This window comes from Phocoena sinus, chromosome 7 (assembly GCF_008692025.1).
Source record: "Phocoena sinus isolate mPhoSin1 chromosome 7, mPhoSin1.pri, whole genome shotgun sequence".
In the NCBI taxonomy this organism is placed as follows: Eukaryota; Metazoa; Chordata; class Mammalia; order Artiodactyla; family Phocoenidae; genus Phocoena; species Phocoena sinus.
The window spans coordinates 35,051,818-35,070,531 of record NC_045769.1 but is presented as its reverse complement, the minus strand read 5'-3'; the positions used below and the strand labels follow the sequence as shown (position 1 = coordinate 35,070,531).

The 18,714-nt window shown below is 46.5% G+C and overlaps 1 pseudogene; it reads left to right on the top strand.

Moving 5' to 3' along the window:
- LOC116756339 overlaps positions 1 to 18,714 on the top strand; it is a 73,067-nt pseudogene that overhangs the window by 21,335 nt on the left and 33,018 nt on the right.

Here is an 18,714-nt window from a genome sequence, read left to right as displayed (position 1 = left end):
CCACACATCTCCCACTTCCAATCCAGAACTCTTGTCTTTACTGCCATTCCCCGTCCCCCAGGCCCACCCCACGGCCTGTCCAGTTGGCTATTTATCAGTTTGGACTCTGCAGGCAAAGTAGAGCCAGATTCTAAAATCTGAGGAAACAAACAATGCACTTTCCTCGGGGGCCCCTTAAACTTTAAGTGTGAGTAATCTCTAGTGGCCTCCAGGGACCTTTCCAAGGATGCCCAAACTTTTCCTAAGGCCCAGAAGAAGGAAGGACACTGGTGGGGGAGGGGTACGTGGGAGCCAGATGTACCCACCACCACCACCACCAGCAGTCTCCCGCAGGAAATCAGTTTCTGTGACAGCTTCCGTTTGTTTAAATTTTGTGTGCTAATCCATGTCACATACACGCTTGGCTCTGTATCCTTCTTTTTCCTCGAAATCTTTAGCATAGTAAACGCTCCAGAAAGTTGCTGCGCCTTTTACCCATAGACCCGCAAACTCTGAGAAGCATGGAGTTAACACAAAATCCATGTTCTGAGAATCAAAGATAAGGCTCTTTTCAACTCTGCTGAAATACAGGCTAGGTTTTGTGACCAAAGATGGAATAAAATATGAATGGAAATACAGTAAATAGAATTTCCTCGGTACAGCAGTGTCATGCCTGGCACAGAGTGAGGGGTAATGTGAGCAATGGAAAGAGCCAGGCGAGAGCCCCAAAATGGACTGTCTGGCCTAAGCCTGAGTTTGAAATCCATTCTTCTGAGAACCCAGGCAGTAGCAACAGCTGACAGTTTACTCTCCCCTAGGGCTGAACTGCCCTATTCTGTGTCAAATAAGGGATGATCATACTGGCCTGTGTGATGCTCCTGACCTTAAAAAGATTAATAATAATGTCTTTGTCTCTGATTTTTTCCCTACGAAGAAGGCTTTGGGTCTCTAGGGTAGGAGGAACTGTATGATAGGAAACAAGCTTGGTCTTCCCAGTGCTTCTGCAGGCAAAGGGAAGGCAGGATTTTGCAGAAGTTAAAGACCAAGCTTTACTGGAACTTGTAGTGATGAGAAGCAATAGACCATCCCTGGTGGGTCTGGGATGGGATCCCGTGTTACGGAGTGCCTTGGATGAGATGCTGAAGCAGAAGCAGGGTGAGGACTCTAAGTTGAGAGACGCTCCAGGGCAGAGGAGAAGTTTAGTTACTTTTAGGCAAGATTTGCTTAGCATATAGATAATAAGGAGAAACTAGTGGTTTCCCTAATCAATTAGGTTAGCTATGATCATTGAAGCAGCAGGGGGTGTTGTGCATGTATGTTGGCAGGGGTGGGGGAAGTATTGTGCCAAGTACATTGTTAATACTGATGAAGATAAAGTTATGTGGGGGGGTGAAATATTCTCCACGATTAATCCACAAGAGAAAAGTCAAAGCCCAGCCCACAGCCTGTTAAAAAACAGACTAACTGAGGTTAGAACCCAGCCTTGGAAATGATGTCAAATCAGATTCTACGTGTTAGTGATTCATTCTACAAACCCCAGAGAGATTAATTTTTAAAGTCCAGCTAAGTCACCTCCTCATGGTTTGGTGGCTTCTTCATTTTCAAAGATTGATCTGAACGCTTTACATCCCTACTACAGAGAAGCCCAAAGCCAGCGCTAAGATACTGCCAGTACTCATGAGTATGGCTGCAACGGTTTTTAAATTCTGAATTACTTCCTTGCCAGCCAGCAAATAGCATTGCCCTGATCCCCCTAGATGGATGCTCTTCCATTGCTCCTGCCCCCAAGCTCCTCCCTGGGAACCCCCAAGATCCACACACCTAACAACAACAAACGTAATACCTAGGGCAGCTCCTTGCATAAGCTGTGTTCATTCTGATTGGCCGGTGCCCCTCCTGGAACAGGTTGTTGACGATTTTGAATAGCAAGGCTACCTGTAGAGGTGCAAATCAACAGTGAAAGCACTATTGATTTTAGACAATGACCTAGGAAATTGAAAGACCTTTGATTGTTTTCATGCCATCATATTTATGCCCCTTAATCACAAAACAGCTTTGCATAGCTTCACTGTGGTCAGTCAGGAGGGGGTCACGGAAAGTTCTAGTAGAGTCTGCCACCTGCTAGTTTTTACCGTCATCCCTTCTCTCTAGCCTCTGTTTTCTTGCGTTCATTCAAAGAGTGTAGACCAACACAGGGGTTCCCAACCCTGGCTGCCCAGGAGAACTCCCTGAGGAGACTTTGATAAAGCCTTGCACCCAGAGATTCTGATTTGATTGACGTGGGAGTGGGCCATCTGTGCTGTTTGAGTTCTGCTGATTCTCTGAGCAGCCAGTGTGGAGAGCCACCGCACTAGCTGGTCACCAAGGCCCTGGAGCCATGATTATAATCCAGCTGCTCCTCCCACCTCACCTGTAAAAACAATGTGCTCTCCAGGACTGACAATAGGTGCTGCCTGTCTTCTGGCCCAGGTCAAGGACATCTTGGCTGAGAGGGTATCTGAGTTCCGGGAGAAGACCCAGACATACCAAGCATTCCTGAAGCACCTGAAGAGCCTGGCGGGCAGGCAGATCTGGAACGTGGCCGTATGTCCTCCGGGCCAATCACGAGCCCCACTGCACCTATTTCTTAACCTCACCGAAATGTTGAAATAGGCATTGGCAGAATCAGTGTGCAAAAGGGTCTCAGCAGATTGAAACGACAGGCACAATAAGTAACTATTCAATATTTAACAAACATTATTTAATAACATATTTCAAAGAAGACTCTAAGTCAAGTTCAACAGAATAAGCCAAGTAGGAATACAAGTGCTAATTTTGTGATAAGACCTTCAAATAAGCTAATTTAGACTTAGGCTGCATTAACAGGAGTATAATACCTAAAATAAGGAGGGTAGTCTCCTCTACCTCAGACTGTTCAGATCACAGCTGAAGAATAATGCTCAGATCAGGGAATCACACTTCAAGGTCTGATTGTTTTTGACCTCAGAAGAAAGCAGAAGTAAGTTTTCAAAGTACACACGCTCCTTCCCTTATGTACCCCAAACGGTGTATTAGAAATCCTTGGGATACAGAGAATGGAGAGAGAACATGTTTCCTTTGAAAAATCTCTTCAAGTGATTCCAAAATGTTCCCATTCACTGTCAGGAACTCTGACTCAAACCCTGGAGCCTGGCAAGGAGATGGTGGCAGGAGAGTGAGGGGTTGGAAACCACATCAGAAAGAGGAATGGTGGGGGTGGGGACAATCAGAGGGACCATGACAGCTGCCTTCAAATATTTCTAGACTCCCAAGGAGACGTGTGATGTATTTCATATGATCACAAAGGGTAGAAGTACGACCGATAGCTGAGAATCCAGGGAAGCAGATTTCCACTCAGTGGAAACAAGAACTTTAAAATTGAGCTGCTCATCGCTCTATGACATAAATCACAGCAAAACCCTTTTTGACCCACCTCCTAGAAAAATGGAAATAAACAAATGGGACCTAATGAAACTTAAAGGCCTTTGCACAGCAAAGTAAACCATAAACAAGACGAAAAGACAAGCCTCAGATTGGGAGAAAATATTTGCAAATGAAGCAACTGACAAAGGATTAATCTCCAAAATTTACAAGCAGCTCATGCAGCTCAATAACAAAAAAACAAACAACCCAATCCAAAACTGGGCAGAAGACCTAAATAGACATTTCTCCAAAGAAGATATACAGATTGCCAACAAACACATGAAAGAATGCTCAACATCATTAATCATTAGAGAAATGCAAATCAAAACTACAATGAGGGCTTCCCTGGTGGTGCAGTGGTTGAGAGTCCGCCTGCCGATGCAGCGGACACGGGTTCGTGCCCCGGTCCGGGAAGATCCCACATGCCGCGGAGCGGCTAGGCCCATGAGCCATGGCCGCTGAGCCTGCGCGTCCGGAGCCTGTGCTCCACAACAGGAGAGGCCACAGCGGTGAGAGGCCCACGTACTGCAAAAAAAACCCCAAAACAAACAAACAAACAAAAACTACAATGAGATATCATCTCACACCGGTCAGAATGGCCATCATCAAAAAATCTAGAAACAATAAATGCTGGAGAGGGTGTGGAGAAAAGGGAACACTCTTGCACTGTTGGTGGGAATGTAAATTGATACAGACACTATGGAGAACAGTATGGAGGTTCCTTAAAAAACTACAAAGAACTACCATACCACCTAGCAATCCCACTATTGGGCATATACCCTGAGAAAACCATAATTCAAAAAGAGTCATGTACCAAAATGTTCATTGCAGCTCTATTTACAATAGGCAGGACATGGAAGCAACCTAAGTGTCCATCAACAGATGAATGGATAAAGAAGATGTGGCACACACATACAATGGAATATTACTCAGCCATAAAAAGGAACGAAATTGAGTTATTTGTAGTGAGGTGGATAGACCTAGAGTCTGTCATACAGAGTGAAGTAAGTCAGAAGGAGAAAGACAAATACCGTATGCTAACACATATATATGAAATCTAAGAAAAAAAAATATCATGAAGAACCTAGGCGTAAGATGGGAATAAAGACACAGACCTACTAGAGAACGGACTTGAGGACACAAGGAGGGGGAAGGGTAAGCTGGGACGAAGTGAGAGAGTGGCATGGACATATATACACTACCAAACGCAAAATAGATAGCTAGTGGGAAGCAGCTGCATAGCACAGGGAGATCAGCTCGGTGCTTTGTGACCACTTAGAGGGGTGGGATGGGAAGGGTGGGAGGGAGGGAGACGCAAGAGGGAAGAGATATGGGAACATATGTATATGTATAACTGATTCACTTTGTTATAAAGCAGAAACTAACACACCATTGTAAAGCAATTATTCTCCAATAAAGGTGTTAAAAAAAAAATTGAGCTGTTCATAGAGGAACTGGGGTTTCCTGTCCTCACCCATGTTTCAGCCCAGGTCAACACAGCCCAGGTTGTCACTGTAGATTCCATCACTACGTGGGAAGGAGAGCACTGAGTGGACTGGCCAGTCATTTCCCTCCCTGCCACGTTCTGAGATGCTACAGCCTCAACCAGATCCAAGTGGAATCTCCCAAGAGGAAAAGGACAACTCTCCCTCAGTGATGTGGATGCCCAGCACCTTAACACAGCCCACGGGAAGTACAGCAATTTCAGAGGCCGTGCAATGAGGCTGAGATCCCAAGGCAGGATGGCACCTCTGTGGCCAGCACTGTGGCCACCTGCACCAGCTAAGTAGGGGTGGCTCAGAACTGGCTGCTGAGCCTCACTCACTTGAATCCCAGTCCTGCCCCTTCCTAGCTGGCAGACCTTGATCAAATTTCATAATTTCTCTGTGCCCCAGTGTCTTCATCTGCAAAGGGGGGATAATTGCATCATCTCACTGGGTTGTTGTGAGGATTGAGTAAATACGTGTGAAGGGGTTAGACAGCAGGTGGAACGTACCAAATGCCGTAGAGTGTTACCATCCATTCCTCACCCGATCCAAAATCGCAGGTGGGTGGAGGCCTCCCATATGGTCTGAACTGAGTCTTGTCTGCAGAGCACACTGAGACTCCTCTTGACCCTTTCACTACCAGAGAAGACCGTAAGCAGGTGCCTATGGGTCTCAGACTTGAGGGATCGAAGGCCGAGGCTGTAACTCTCTCTCCTTAGTCCTTAGGGGGACACATTATAAGCCGGCATCGCTATTCAGATCTGAATCCATTTCTGGCTGTGGGCAACACTAACCTCAATCTGATATCAGAAGGTAAGCTACCCCAGAACACTCTGGACAGAACCTAAAAAGTTTTTGTCTCTTTTTAAAGAATTGCTATATCAGAGCCCAGGTCTCTGGCTCTCAATCCACCATGGGAAGCTCAGGCTCCTGGCAGGAGGCACACTGATGCAAGGGGTGGCTGATGCTTCCTTCTTCACCACCTACCACACATACACGCAACACCCAGCCTGGACCACAGTTCAGTTAGCCCGCGTCAGCCTGGGGCGGTATCAGAGGCTGACGTGAAGGCTCTCTGTGGCCCAAGGACCAGCACCTCCTTCTCTTCATGCCCACACCCCCAGTTTCTGTGAGAGAAGCCACAGATCTAGTTAGGACACGCTGGGGACATCGCGGGGCCCCTGGGGGCAGGAGGAAGGCGATGACTAATTGTATGTGCTGGCTGAGAGGGACGCTCCCTTGGGGCGCTCCGTGCTATACCACCCTTGTCTCCCCCGAAGTGCTCAGCCTTCACACTGCCTCCGGCTGCTACAGGGATGCTAGCACTCCCGTTTACTGGGTGCTGACTTTGTGCCAGGCTCTGCTGGATACTTTACACACATCACGTCTAATGTGTGCAACCACCCGGTGGAGGTTGCTTGTAGAGGCGGGCATGGGATGGAGACCCAATCTGCCTGATTTCCAAATAGGCATGCTTGTTTCTTCTCCATCAGCGCCTCCCCAGGGCTTCTAACTCCCCGCTTCCCTTGTTCCACCCCCTCCCTCACCCATCAAATGCCCTCCTACCAGCTGACAGGCTGGCACTGGATGCAGGGGAGCAGTCACACTGCCCCTTGTGAACTTCGGGGTGTGGCCAACCAGGAATTATATTACAGGCATTGTAACCCTCCCCAGGGGATTGCTGGCTGTCCCTGGTGGGTGGGAACTGAGAAGTGTTGGGAGAGACCTACTGGCAGAGGACAAGCTCTCATGCCCCCATTCAGCTTTGTGTGGGACCCACCCAGCGGGGAGGAGAGGAAAGGCCTCACCCCTGCCTGGCCCAGTCAACTGTTTTGCTGAGTCCTCCAGGCCTGCGGTCCAGGACGACCTTAGCTCAACCCCCAAAGACTAAGGGAGAAGCAGCCTAGGCTCTGGGGCATCAGGATAGCAAGGATGGCCCGGCCCCCATGGGGCCTTCTACACTAGGACTCGTAGCACTAGCTGTGTTCTTCTGCTGGGATGTTGGTCGTTACCTTTGGCTTAAGGTCTCTGCTTTCCCAGCTCTGCCAAAGCCACCTCCAGCCTGAGCTCAGCCTGCTCCGGTGAGGCCAGTAGCAGGGAGGGAAAGGTCCACAGGGGCTCCTTTGGGGTCCCCCTGCCGCCTGCCTTCCAATCAGCATACCGCTGCTGTGCCTGGAGCAGAACCCACGTCAGATTCCCTGCACCGCCGCTTGATCTCCTCACCACATCTCCTCTGTGGAGCCACAACCACTTTTTAAAGCCAGAGGGGACTTCTCTGACCACCATGTGGGTGACAACGGGGCCGAAAGGAGGTTTTGTGAATTGTTCACTTTGCTTTAAAGGTGTGGGTATCCCGCTTAGAGGCCAACAGCGGTGGCAAGAACAAAAGGCAAAGCCAATGATTTGAGCTCTGTTCATAATGGAAACAAACCACGTCTCAGCTTAAGTTACGCCCTTACCTTGATCCCAGTATTGAATGAGTCAGATTTAGTTAACCAGCCTCTGCTGAAAGATGAAAACAGGCCTGACAGGCCTTGGGGACAGGAAGAGACCCAGTTCACACGGCGCATGCACTAACAAGAGTAAATGTCATGCAGCTGCTGCCACCCCTCCCTGTGGAAGGGACAAGGGGGCCTGGTCCACGGCGCACTCAGATCCCCGCGCTGCTCCTCGCAGAGAAAGGTGACCTTTTCTTCTCCGCTGCTGACGTTTAAGAGTACAGAATAATCTCGCAATCCTCTTGTACCTGTGCAGAAATGTCATTTTCTTCAACAGATTTCCTCTAAGCGAACATTTTCTTGCTGGGCTGGCGAGTGCAGACCTGGAGCCGGAGGGAATTGCGGAGTCTGCGCATATCCCCCACTCTCAAAAGGTAAGAATTCTGCTGGTCACTTTTGAGAGTTGTTTTTTCTCTTTGCATAACGGAGTCCAGTCATCTGTAGAAATTTCAGAACAGATGGAAGGAAAATAAGGCTGCCCTGAAAACCTGTTTCCTGTCCTCTGTAGCCTGGTGCGGCACCAAGGCTTTCAGCAACCCTTGAGCAGGCAGCTCCAGTGACCAGCTGCGGTCGTTGCTTCAGCTGTGGGGTGGCACCTGCCCGGCCCGCGGAGGTACTTCCACACCCCCTCGTGTCCAACATCAACGCCGGCAGGCGGAAATTCAAGTTCTCCTGCTGCAGAATGAGCTTCTCCACCTGACCCAAAGGAGGCAGAGGCTGCGGCCGGACCTCTGTGCTCCACCCCCACCCCGGAGCTGACCCCAACAGTTCAGAGAAACAGGAGTGCCTAATACACCAGCCCTGGGGGAGATGTGGCCACCCAGCCAGCTACCAAGGGAGCCCTCTGTCCTCACTCCCTGTTCCCTGTGCTTCTGCCCCAAACTGTACCTGAATCCCAGAGGACAGTCTTGCCAAGAGGGGCAATACTTCATACACACACACAGGGATCCCAAGCCAGGAGTCACCTTGGTCATGTAGGAAGTCTTATATTAAGTCATGCTTTCAGCCATGTACGACCTTCATTTATTTTTCCTTGGGAATGGAAACTTTGAAATCTGTTCCCGAGCCAGTGTGCATCTGGGTAAGGGCCCCAGAGAGGAAAACAAGCTAACCAAACACAGCACCCTCGGTGGCCACACAGATGGAAACACACTCGAGGCACCGGCCATCTCCGTTAACACTATGTCAGCACACCAGTGGTCATGGTGCCAAGGGTAAGGGGGGCAGCCATCACCATCCTGACTCTTGTCTCAGATAGAAGAGTCCCTAGTCCACCGTTGGAAAGTTCTATTCAACGTCTTTACGAACTCTGCAAAATGGAAAAATGATAGCATCTACAAACCAAGAAATTCGGTGGGTCACTTTCAGCAAATCACGTTTAAAAGCACCTGTGTTGAGAAGGCTCCTCCATCCTCACAGGGGACAAAGGGAACTGGAGACTGGAGTTAATGGCACCCGGAAATAAGAGCATGTGGAAATGCTCCAGGCATTTTGTGCAGAGGCATCCTGGCCTCAGAGGGAAAGTGCACAGTGATCCCTGTTCATTGAGGGTATGGGGGGTTGGGGACAGACCTTTGGGAGGACGTCATTCTCTCTTTGAACGAACAGGCAGCCAAATTGTCCTCAAATTGTGCTAAGTGTCCTTTGTGTCCATTTAGATTGAGTCTAAGTGATTAATTAGCGGCACCAAGAAGCAGAAAACTTGCTCTTAGTTTTAACATATCAAATAACTCCAAACGGCTTTTGTCTCCACAGTGGGAATCTGTGTCAGCCTTCTGACAGGCTCAGTGCCAGCAAAATGCCTTGGCCCATGTGAATGCTGGCAGGCAAGTCCTCTTCAGGGAGGGCCCAGACACCGTCGAGGACCTGAGCATCGCCTACAGAGGGGTCGGGGCTGCCACAGTCAGTGCACAAAAATCCTGCCAGCAGCTCCTGGGGAGGTAAGCAACAAACCCTGGACCCTGATGGTGAAGCTTGACGTCAAAAAAAAACAAGTGGGAAGATGGAAACTCCTATATGTAGAATCACTGCTTGTTCTTTCTATAATTTTGCTAAATGAATCCAACCTTATTTGACTTTGATTAATTAGGTGCCACTCTTTGAGTGAGGAATACAACAAAAATGGCCCAGGACTGTGTTCAGCCCCACTGCTCTTGTACACATCAACACTCCTGCAAACCCACACCGGGCAGCGTCCAAGTGGTACCCACCACTCCCACTGCTCGGGGGCACTCTATTTCTTCCTCAGTAAAGGCAGTGTCCAAGTCTAAGTCCTGTCCAGTTCATAATGGAATTGACCCTAATGGTCTATTTATTTAATGCCTGGTTCCAGCATGTTCAGGCTACTCAGTACAGCCTACCAGGCCCCAGTTTTCCTGAATGCCTTGTTTAGGTGATTTCTAAGTGCCTATGCAACTCATAAAATGAGACTCGGGGGTGTCTGAACCGCCACCATCCAATATCTAGCACGTGCCAGTAGTCACTGAGGCTGCCCTTCTCCAGGTGCTGGGGTGAGCTGATGCTGGATGAGGCCTGCAGGCTGCTCCTGGACGACCTTTCCCTCCCAGGCTGGGCTCCAGGTGGGAGGGTAGCATTCGAGAGGACTCTGGTGGTCAGCTTCTTCTTCAAATTCTACCTACAAGTTCTGCAGGAACAGAAGAAGCGAGTAGAACTGTTCTCTGTGCCTGTAAGTGCTCTGGCTTTTATGTGCTCCTGGCAGCGTAAGCTCCCACCTTCCCCACTACTCTTGCAAACTGTCTTGTGGGCAGCCTGTCAGTTCCCAGCCATCCCTTCTTCCGGAAGTCAGCCCTGAAGGGCTACTGCGTGACGCTCAGGATGCCAGGCTGTCTTCAATGCACAGATGTTTACCACATGCCCTGAGCAGGGAAACATGACGGGACCCCTATCTCCTATGTGCAATTCTTTTCTTTTTAAAATCAACTTTATTGAAGTAGAATTACATAGAACAAAATGCGCCTATTTAAACTCAGAGAGTTTTGACAATTGTGTAAACTGGCATCACCATCACCTCAAACGAGAGATAGGGTATTTCCATCACCCCAAAAAGTGCCCTATTGCCCCTCTGCTGTCAATCCTCCCACCCCTGCCCCCAGGCAACACCCCTGATCTGCTTTGTGACACTATAGATTAGTTTTGCCTATTCTAGAATTTTATATTCAATATGAAATGTAAAACAAAAATTTAGTTTTCAAAAAATCTAAAAGGTTGGGTGGTGGTGGGATGAATTGGGAGATTGGGATTGACATGTATACACTGATGTGTATAAAATGGATGACTACTAAGAACCTGCTGTATAAGAAAATAAATAAAATTAAATTCAAAAAAAAAACCTAAAAGGTTTATATGCTAATATTTAAGTAGCTTCTTTTCAGAATTTCTGATTATAAACTTCTGGAATATGTTACCTACCAAAGCAAAATATTTTCACTCTCTTTCTCCCTCTCTTTCTCCCCCTCCCCCTCTCTCTTCTGAATCTATCTTTCCTCCCCTGACTGTGACTACAACTCTCACCCTAACTTGCACCCCTGTTCCCCAGTCACACCCCACGTGTGTTCCTAAACTGTCTGGTTTTCATTCATTCAGATGAAGACCCTCACAGGACTTCCCTGGAGGTCCAGTGGTTAAGACTCCGTGCTTCCACTTCAGGGGGCCCGGGTTTGATCCCTGGCTGGGGAACGAAAATCCCGCAAGCTGTGCGGCGAGGCCAAAATAAAAAAAGAAAGAAAAGAAAGAAAGATGAAGACCCTCACAAACCACATTTACTAGAATAACTCTTGCTGCCATTGAGTTTCTTAATCAAGACCCTTGATGTGTTTCAGTGACACCCAGAGAGCCTTCCCAGTTTTGCTGCTCTCTCAGAAAAACTGAGTTGCTGAGGAAAATAATCAGGATTTGGGCTCTTTTGTGTACAATGAACCACCCCAGCTCATTCTAGAATGGCTTTTCCAACCCCAGATTTTCTTGCTTCTCCTCCTGCCTCTGCCCAGCTTGCTGGCAGGCCTCTCTCTCCTCAGACTGGCTTGAGGATCAGATTCACAGTCAGTCCAGGTCTTCCTTATGTGGAAAGGGAGGGAGGGCAAAGAACATTCACAGAAGTGAATCCTGGGAGGTGATGTGGATTTGCGTCATCCAGGCTACCCGAACCTTACGGTTTCTTGGCTACTTAAGCCAAGTCACTTTCAAAGCCCAGTTTAATCAGAGACTAATCAGCTTATCTTTATTGTTTTGAATCGTCTTTCAGAACAGACGCCGTTATCCTGAAATTTCAGACCGATTCCTAAGTGCTCTAGAAGACTTCCCGGTCACAGTACCCCAGGGAGTCCAAAGGTACCAGGTCAGTGAGTTTAATTTAATGGAAACCTAGAAACTAAGAGACAGCTGTAGCTGTGTGAACAGGCAAGTGCTTCAAAGTTGTGATTTTCCCTTCTAACTTTCTAGTTTTTGCTAGCACATTGGCCCTTTTGTTCAGGTCGATCCAGGGAGAGGCTGGATCTAAGACCAGGCCTGAGCTACCGCTGGATGCACTCAGGGCCAAACCGACCTGAAACAGTTTGACCATCTGACTAATAATTGAGAGTGCCTTCAAACTGCTGTTCTTTGGGCATTTGTTTGAGGAGCAGCTAAGCCAGGAGTGGGGGGAAGGACAGAGCAGGACAGTAGCAAGGTTCAGCCTCCAGCCCTGATTGCAAATGTTTAATCTCCAGTCGGCAAGACAAGAGCCCTGCAAGTAACTGAAGCCCCTCTTCTTGAAGGACAATTTAGAAAGTATCTCTATTATTATCTATTAGAGCACAGCCCCTCCTGCCACCCGATCTCCACACACAGTCCACACATAGATCTTCGCTGAGAAGAGTTCCAGAATAAACACATGCTCCCTTTACTTTTTAGTTTTTATTGGAGTACAGTTGATTTACAATGTTGTGTTAGTTTCTACAGTACAGCAAAGTGAATCAGCTATACGTATACATATATCCCCTCTTTTTTGGATTCCCTTCCCATTTAGGTCACCAGAGAGCACTGAGTAGAGTTCCCTGTGCTATATACTGTAGCTTCTCATGAGTTACCTATTTTATACATAGTATCAATAGTGTATATATGTCAATCTCAACCTCCCAATTCATCCATTTACTTATACTGCCAGTGATGTTTTTGTGCACAAAAATATTACAAGGGCAGCCGAGGCACCTTAGACCAGATCTGGATAGACTCCATTGCCATGTGCCCCCCATCTCCCACCAGAGGCCCTGCTTCAGCCAATAAGCAGGCTTTTGGCTTAGATTTTGGTCCCCCATCCTCAGGAATTACAGCACTCAAGGCCTCATCATCATGGTCACTTTACGTGTAAACAGGCTGATCATTGGAAAGGTAAGAAAGCAGGACAGGGAGACCCTCTGAATTCCAGAATAAAGGGGTGCGGGGCACCACTTGGGAAAAGAACATGCCAAAAGGGGAAGCCAGAGTGCCCCTTCACCTACTTCACAATTTTGCCAAAACATTGGCCCTGTCTAAAGCATTGCCGCATAACTGAAATAACAATTCCCCAGTCTAGTTACATCATTAAATTGCCACGCTCATCTGACCCACTCCACTGTTTGTTGCCTGAGGGTGACCATCTGATTTCTCAATCCTGAATCAGGAGTGTTGGTAATCGGCCAGGTCACTTCTGAAGATTAAAGTTTTCCAGGGAAACTCTTGTCTTTTCTCTGTAGAGTGTGGATTCTCACCAATCCCTCCAAGATCCAGTCGGATGCCCCATCATGCACCTACCAGGCCTTAAACATGGCACAGATGAAGCCATATTTTGTGATGAGATCCCCATGCTGGATAAAGAACTTTCAATGGCTTTGGTGACCAGTACCAAAGCCCATGCAGAAATCATGTAAGTAAATGAAAAGCTTTCAAAAGGCTTTTTTAAAGCACACTTGGGGATTCCCTTGGAGGAATGTGACCATTCTCCTGAATGTTCTAAACCCAAAGAACCTTATGGAAAGAATTTTAAAAAGGTCACCAGCCCCAGGAGGAGGAAGGGAGTGTAACTTGAAATGCCCATCATGAAAGAGAGACGAAAATCACAATTAGGGCCCTCGCTTTCATTCTAATCTCATCTCCCTGCTGCTGCCTCAAGCATGGCTCAAAGGAGTAACTCTGAGTAGGGCTAATATTCAGCTGGTGATAAAACAATGAATGAATGGTAAATGGCCACTGTCCTAAGCTTCCTAAGGACACCCCTGCCACAGCCCTACTGGTCCCTCCCTCTCCTCCCATCCCAGTAGCTATGATGTTACCCCAGGCCCAGCAGGGGGCCTCCTGGACCCTGCTCTGTGTCAGATCAGCTCTGATTGGTCAGGGCCTACGGTGAACCAGTTGTTATATATTTTGATTTTCACCCATGCTCTATCTCTCCCTCAGGTTTAGGGCCCTCAAAGCTTGCTGATTTCTACTTCTTAAATATTTCTCTTTTTTCAGATCAATTGATTTGTCCGAGGCCCTTGAACTACCTGGGGTGGTTGATGTGATAAGAGCGGAGGACATTCCAGGCACCAGTGGTACCCAAAATGACAAACTGTTGGCCGTGGATAAGGTAAGGTACAGAACGTGCCTTCCCACATGACTTTGTGCAGATAATCACCAAGGTACCACCTCCAGGTGGCCTTCCGTCGCCTCCCAGCCCTCTCTGTCACTGGGGGCTAGAAGTGCCAATTCTTCCCGCTTCTCTCTACCCCTAATGCCTTTATTCAGATGGACCTACTCTTCTGGAATCAGGAAATAACATCGAGAAAAGGAAATTTATTACAGGAAAACAACAAGTCCGAGTTTTCCCACTGTGTGCTCTTGAGTCAATTTACTCTTATTTGAAGAATAAATGCTGGAATTGACATATATCAGGATAGAAAACCCTTGAAAAATCTAGAAAGGAGAGTACAAATATATAGCCAGTCTCTGTTCTTTACACTGAACTCTTTCCTTTCCTGGACTAACCCTCTTCCTGCCACCTCCCACTCACCTTCACATACTCCATTTTTAATAAAGTTGCTCATGTCATCCTTGACCTTTCAATTCAAGTCTACAATCATTCATTGAGTACTTGCTTTTGGAGCCAAACTACCTTGGTTCATGGCCTCGCTCTGCCACTCACTAGCTGCGTATCATCACCTGTGAAATGGTATCATGATACCTGTAAAATATCATTATCTGTAAAATGGGAATAATCGTAGCACCCACCTCACTGTGTTGTTGTGAGATTTAAATGAGCTGATACGTGCAAAGTGCTTACCACAGTGCTTGGCATGTGAAGGCTCTCAGTAGGTGTTAGCTACTACTGTTGCATCTCAGGCTGTATCTCTTCCAGCCATGAAACAAACCACTGTCCTTTTGGTTGAACTCCAGATGAAGAGGTTGGCTGTTATTTAGGAGCTATGTTATCTGCTCGGGCTGCCATAACAAAATATTGGGTGGGCCAAAAAGTGCCTTCAGTTTTTTAAATAAAAATAAAAGATATTTTTCATTTTCACCAAGAACTTTATTGAACAATGTATCCACCCTTTTGTTCCACTACCTTCTGCCATTTTTCAGGCAACTTCATAATTCCATCTCCCCAAAATTTTTATCTTTTTGAGCAAAGAACTGTCCCTTTTATTGTCCTCCAGGGAATTGAAATTTTTTCCATTAAGAGAATTTTGTAAAGACCGAAATAAATGGAAATCCGAAGGTGCAATGTCTGGTGCATACAGCAGATGAATCAGAACTTCCCAGCCAAGCTGTAACAGTTCTTGCCCGTTCATCAAAGAAACATGCGGCCTTGCGTTATCCTGATGGAAGATTATGCGTTTTCTGTAGACTAATTCTGGACACTTTTCGTTGAGTGCTGCTTTCAGTTGGTCTACTTGGAAGCAGTACTTGTTGGAATTAATCATTTGGCTTTCCGGAAGGAGTTCATAATAGAGGACTCCCTTCCAATCCCACCATATACACAACCTCACTTTCTTTGATTGAAGACTGGCCTTTGGTGTGGTTGGTGGTGGTTCATTTCGCTTGCCCCACAATCTCTTCTGTTCCACGTTATTGTACAGTATCCACTTTTCATCACCCGTCACAATTTGTTTTAGAACGGAACGTTTTCTTTACGTTTCAGTAGAGATTTGCATGCAGAAATATGGTCAAGAAGGTTTTTTTCACTTAACTTATGTGGAACCCAAACATCAAAGCGCTTCACATAACCAAGCTGGTGCAAATGATTTTCCACGCTTGATTTGGACATTTTGAGTACGTTTGGCTATCTCCCGCGTTGGTATAACGTTGGTTGTTCTCAATTATTGTTTCAATTTGATCGCTATCAACTTCAAGTGGTCTACCTGTGTTGATGCTCAGCTGGACCGTGGAGCATCGTCCAGCAAGAAATCTCCAGCACGAAACTTTACAAACCACTTTTGACACGTTCAGCCAGTCATAGCACCTTTTCCATACACCGGACAAATCTTTTTTTGCGTTTCAGTTGCGTTTTTACCTTTCTTGAAATAATAAAGCATAAGATGCCGAAAATGTTGCTCTTTTTCTTCCATCTTCAATATTAAAATGGCTACACAAAAATTCACCAGTTTTGATGTCTTTTTCTAAATGCACACTGATATGACAGCTGTCACATAGAATCTAACAAAATTGTTTCAAATGAAGTTAAAGACAACTAAGCGCTACTAGAGCCGTCTTACGGAAAAAACTGAACGAATCGTTTGGTCCACCCAGTACCACAGACTTGATAGCTTAAAAAAGAGAAATGTATCTTCTCACAGTTCTAGAGGCTAGAAGTCCAAGATCAAGGTGTTAGCAGGTTTCTCCTGAGGCCACTCTTCCTAGCTTGCAGATGGCCACCTTCTCCCGTGTCCTCACATGGCCTTTTCTCCGTGTATGAGCCTCCCTGGTATCTCTACCTCTTCTTCTTCTTTTTTTTTGTCCCTACCTCTTCTTATAAGGACACCAGTCATACTGGATTAGAGCTCCACCCTTAGGACCTCATTTCACCTTCATTACCTCTTTAAAGGCCTTATCTCCAATACAGTCACCTTTGGGGTCAGCCCCTCAACATATGAATTTTGGGGTTGTGGGGTGGGGGGAAGCACAGGAATCACATTGTACAAAAAATACTCTCCTTATCTTTAAACTCTAAAATGACTCCATGAAGGCGACACTTGCGGACGACCCTTGACAGAGGATGCAGCCGATTCAGGTCACAGCCAGTCTCACATCCACTCTGGGGCTGACATTCACTGAGTAAAATGGCCAGTAGAAGCATCTGTATGATTTTAATTAATTTTTAAATTAAAATTTAAAAGAAATTTTTTTTAGCCAAGCACATGTAGTCACATGTGGTTATTATTGGTCAACAATGATAACTAAGACACCAGCCGTTGGTAAGCTTGCACTAACAGTACTTCTACCCAGAATTTTCCACCTGCTTCATGTATGTACTTTCCGCAGGTACTCTGTGTGGGCCAGATCATCTGTGCTGTGGTTGCAGAGACAGATGCACAGGCAAAGCACGCAAAAAGATAAAGGTAACCTGTGAAGAACTGGAGCCCATAATCTTCACCATTGAGGAAAGCAGGCTGCCTGATCTCTCCCGTAAGGTTGTAGAATCAAAAGTTCCTTTACAAACTTCTTAATGCGAGACTAATTCAGGGCTCTACTTTTTTTTTTTGTCACAGGCTTGCTCCGGAAAAATCAGCTTGCTCTGGAAGATATTACTTAAATGAATTAAAATTAGCTTTGGCTCCAAGAAACAGGAAAAAAATAGAAGTTTCTTTCTCTCTCACGTTCAGAAAATCTAGAAGTGGCCAGTCCCGGGCTTATATGTGTTTCTAAGTGTCAAGGGTCTGGCCTTCTTGTATATAGTTGCTCCGTCCTACGTGGTTTCCATTCTCCAGATCACACTTTGGTCCACAATGGCTACTGAACTCTGGCCATTGAGAACACATGTCAGTCAGCAGAGAGAATGAGGTGATGACGAAGAGCATATCCCCTCCCCTTAAGGACACTTCCAGAAGCTGCACATAACCTTCCTACCTCTCCTTGGGTAGAACCTAGTCACATGCCACACCAACATACCTAGAAAGGGGATCTGGGAAAGGTAGACTGTATTCTTGGTGGCCAGGTATTCACTAGAAATTGGGGATTCTATTACTTGAAAATAGTGAGAATGGACATTGGGAACAATAATCTTTTCAAGGTAGAGCCCAAAAGCAGTGGGACTTTCATGATGAAATTCCACAGAAATTTCCACTCTCATTTCTGGGTCTAGATGATGGAATGAAAATGCTACTTCCAGCAAAAATAATGAACTTAGATTAGAAAAGTGAGATGTGGACAGGGGTTTGCATGTTCTAATTCAATGAAAGTTGAGAAAAGCTTATTTCTTCCTTTGCTTGTGAAAGAAAATAAAATTTTTTCAAAGGCCCTAGTGAACCATTTGAACATTTTTAAAATGTGCCTAAAAGGTACAACTTACTCAATATTCATAGTGTTAAAGAGGTCATGTTTCTTGTTCTTTCTAAACCAAATCAACTCTGTTCCAAATTCCCATTTCATCAAGTTTGCAAGAAGTCCAAGCCATTGTTCTTGGCTCACCCCCCTTCCTAGGGTTGTACTAGGATCCTAACAAGGGTTTTTTGAAATTTTAATTCCAATCCCATTTCCTCAAGGGGGAAATGGTACCCAAAGGACACACTCATGAAATATATTGGGACTTGGAATGTTTAGAGATCCAGAGTTCCCTCCGATTAGGACTGTCCCCCATCAGCAAAAAAATTCTTTTGCGAAGAAAAGTAGGTCGGACTTCCCTGGTGGCGCAGTGGTTAAGAATCTGCCTGCCAACGCAAGGGACACGGGTTTGATCCCTGGTCTGGGAAGATCCCACATGCCACGGAGCAACTAAGCCCGTACGCCACAACTATTAAGCCTGTGCTCTAGAGCCCAAGAGCCACAACTGAAGCCTGCACACCTAGAGCCCATGCTCCGCAACAAGAGAAAAGCCACCGCAATGAGAAGCCCATGCGCCGCAACGAAGAGTAGCCCCCGCTCGCTGCAACTAGAGAAAGCCCCTGTGCAGCAACGAAGACCCAACACAGCCAAAAAATAAATAAATAAAATTTTTAAAAATTTTTAAATCCTTTTATGAAGAATAGCAGGTAGGACTTCCATGGTGGCACAGTGGTTAAGAATCCATGTGCCAATGCAGGGGACATGGGTTTGATCCCTAGTCTGGGAAGATCCCACATGCATGGAACAACTAAGCCCAT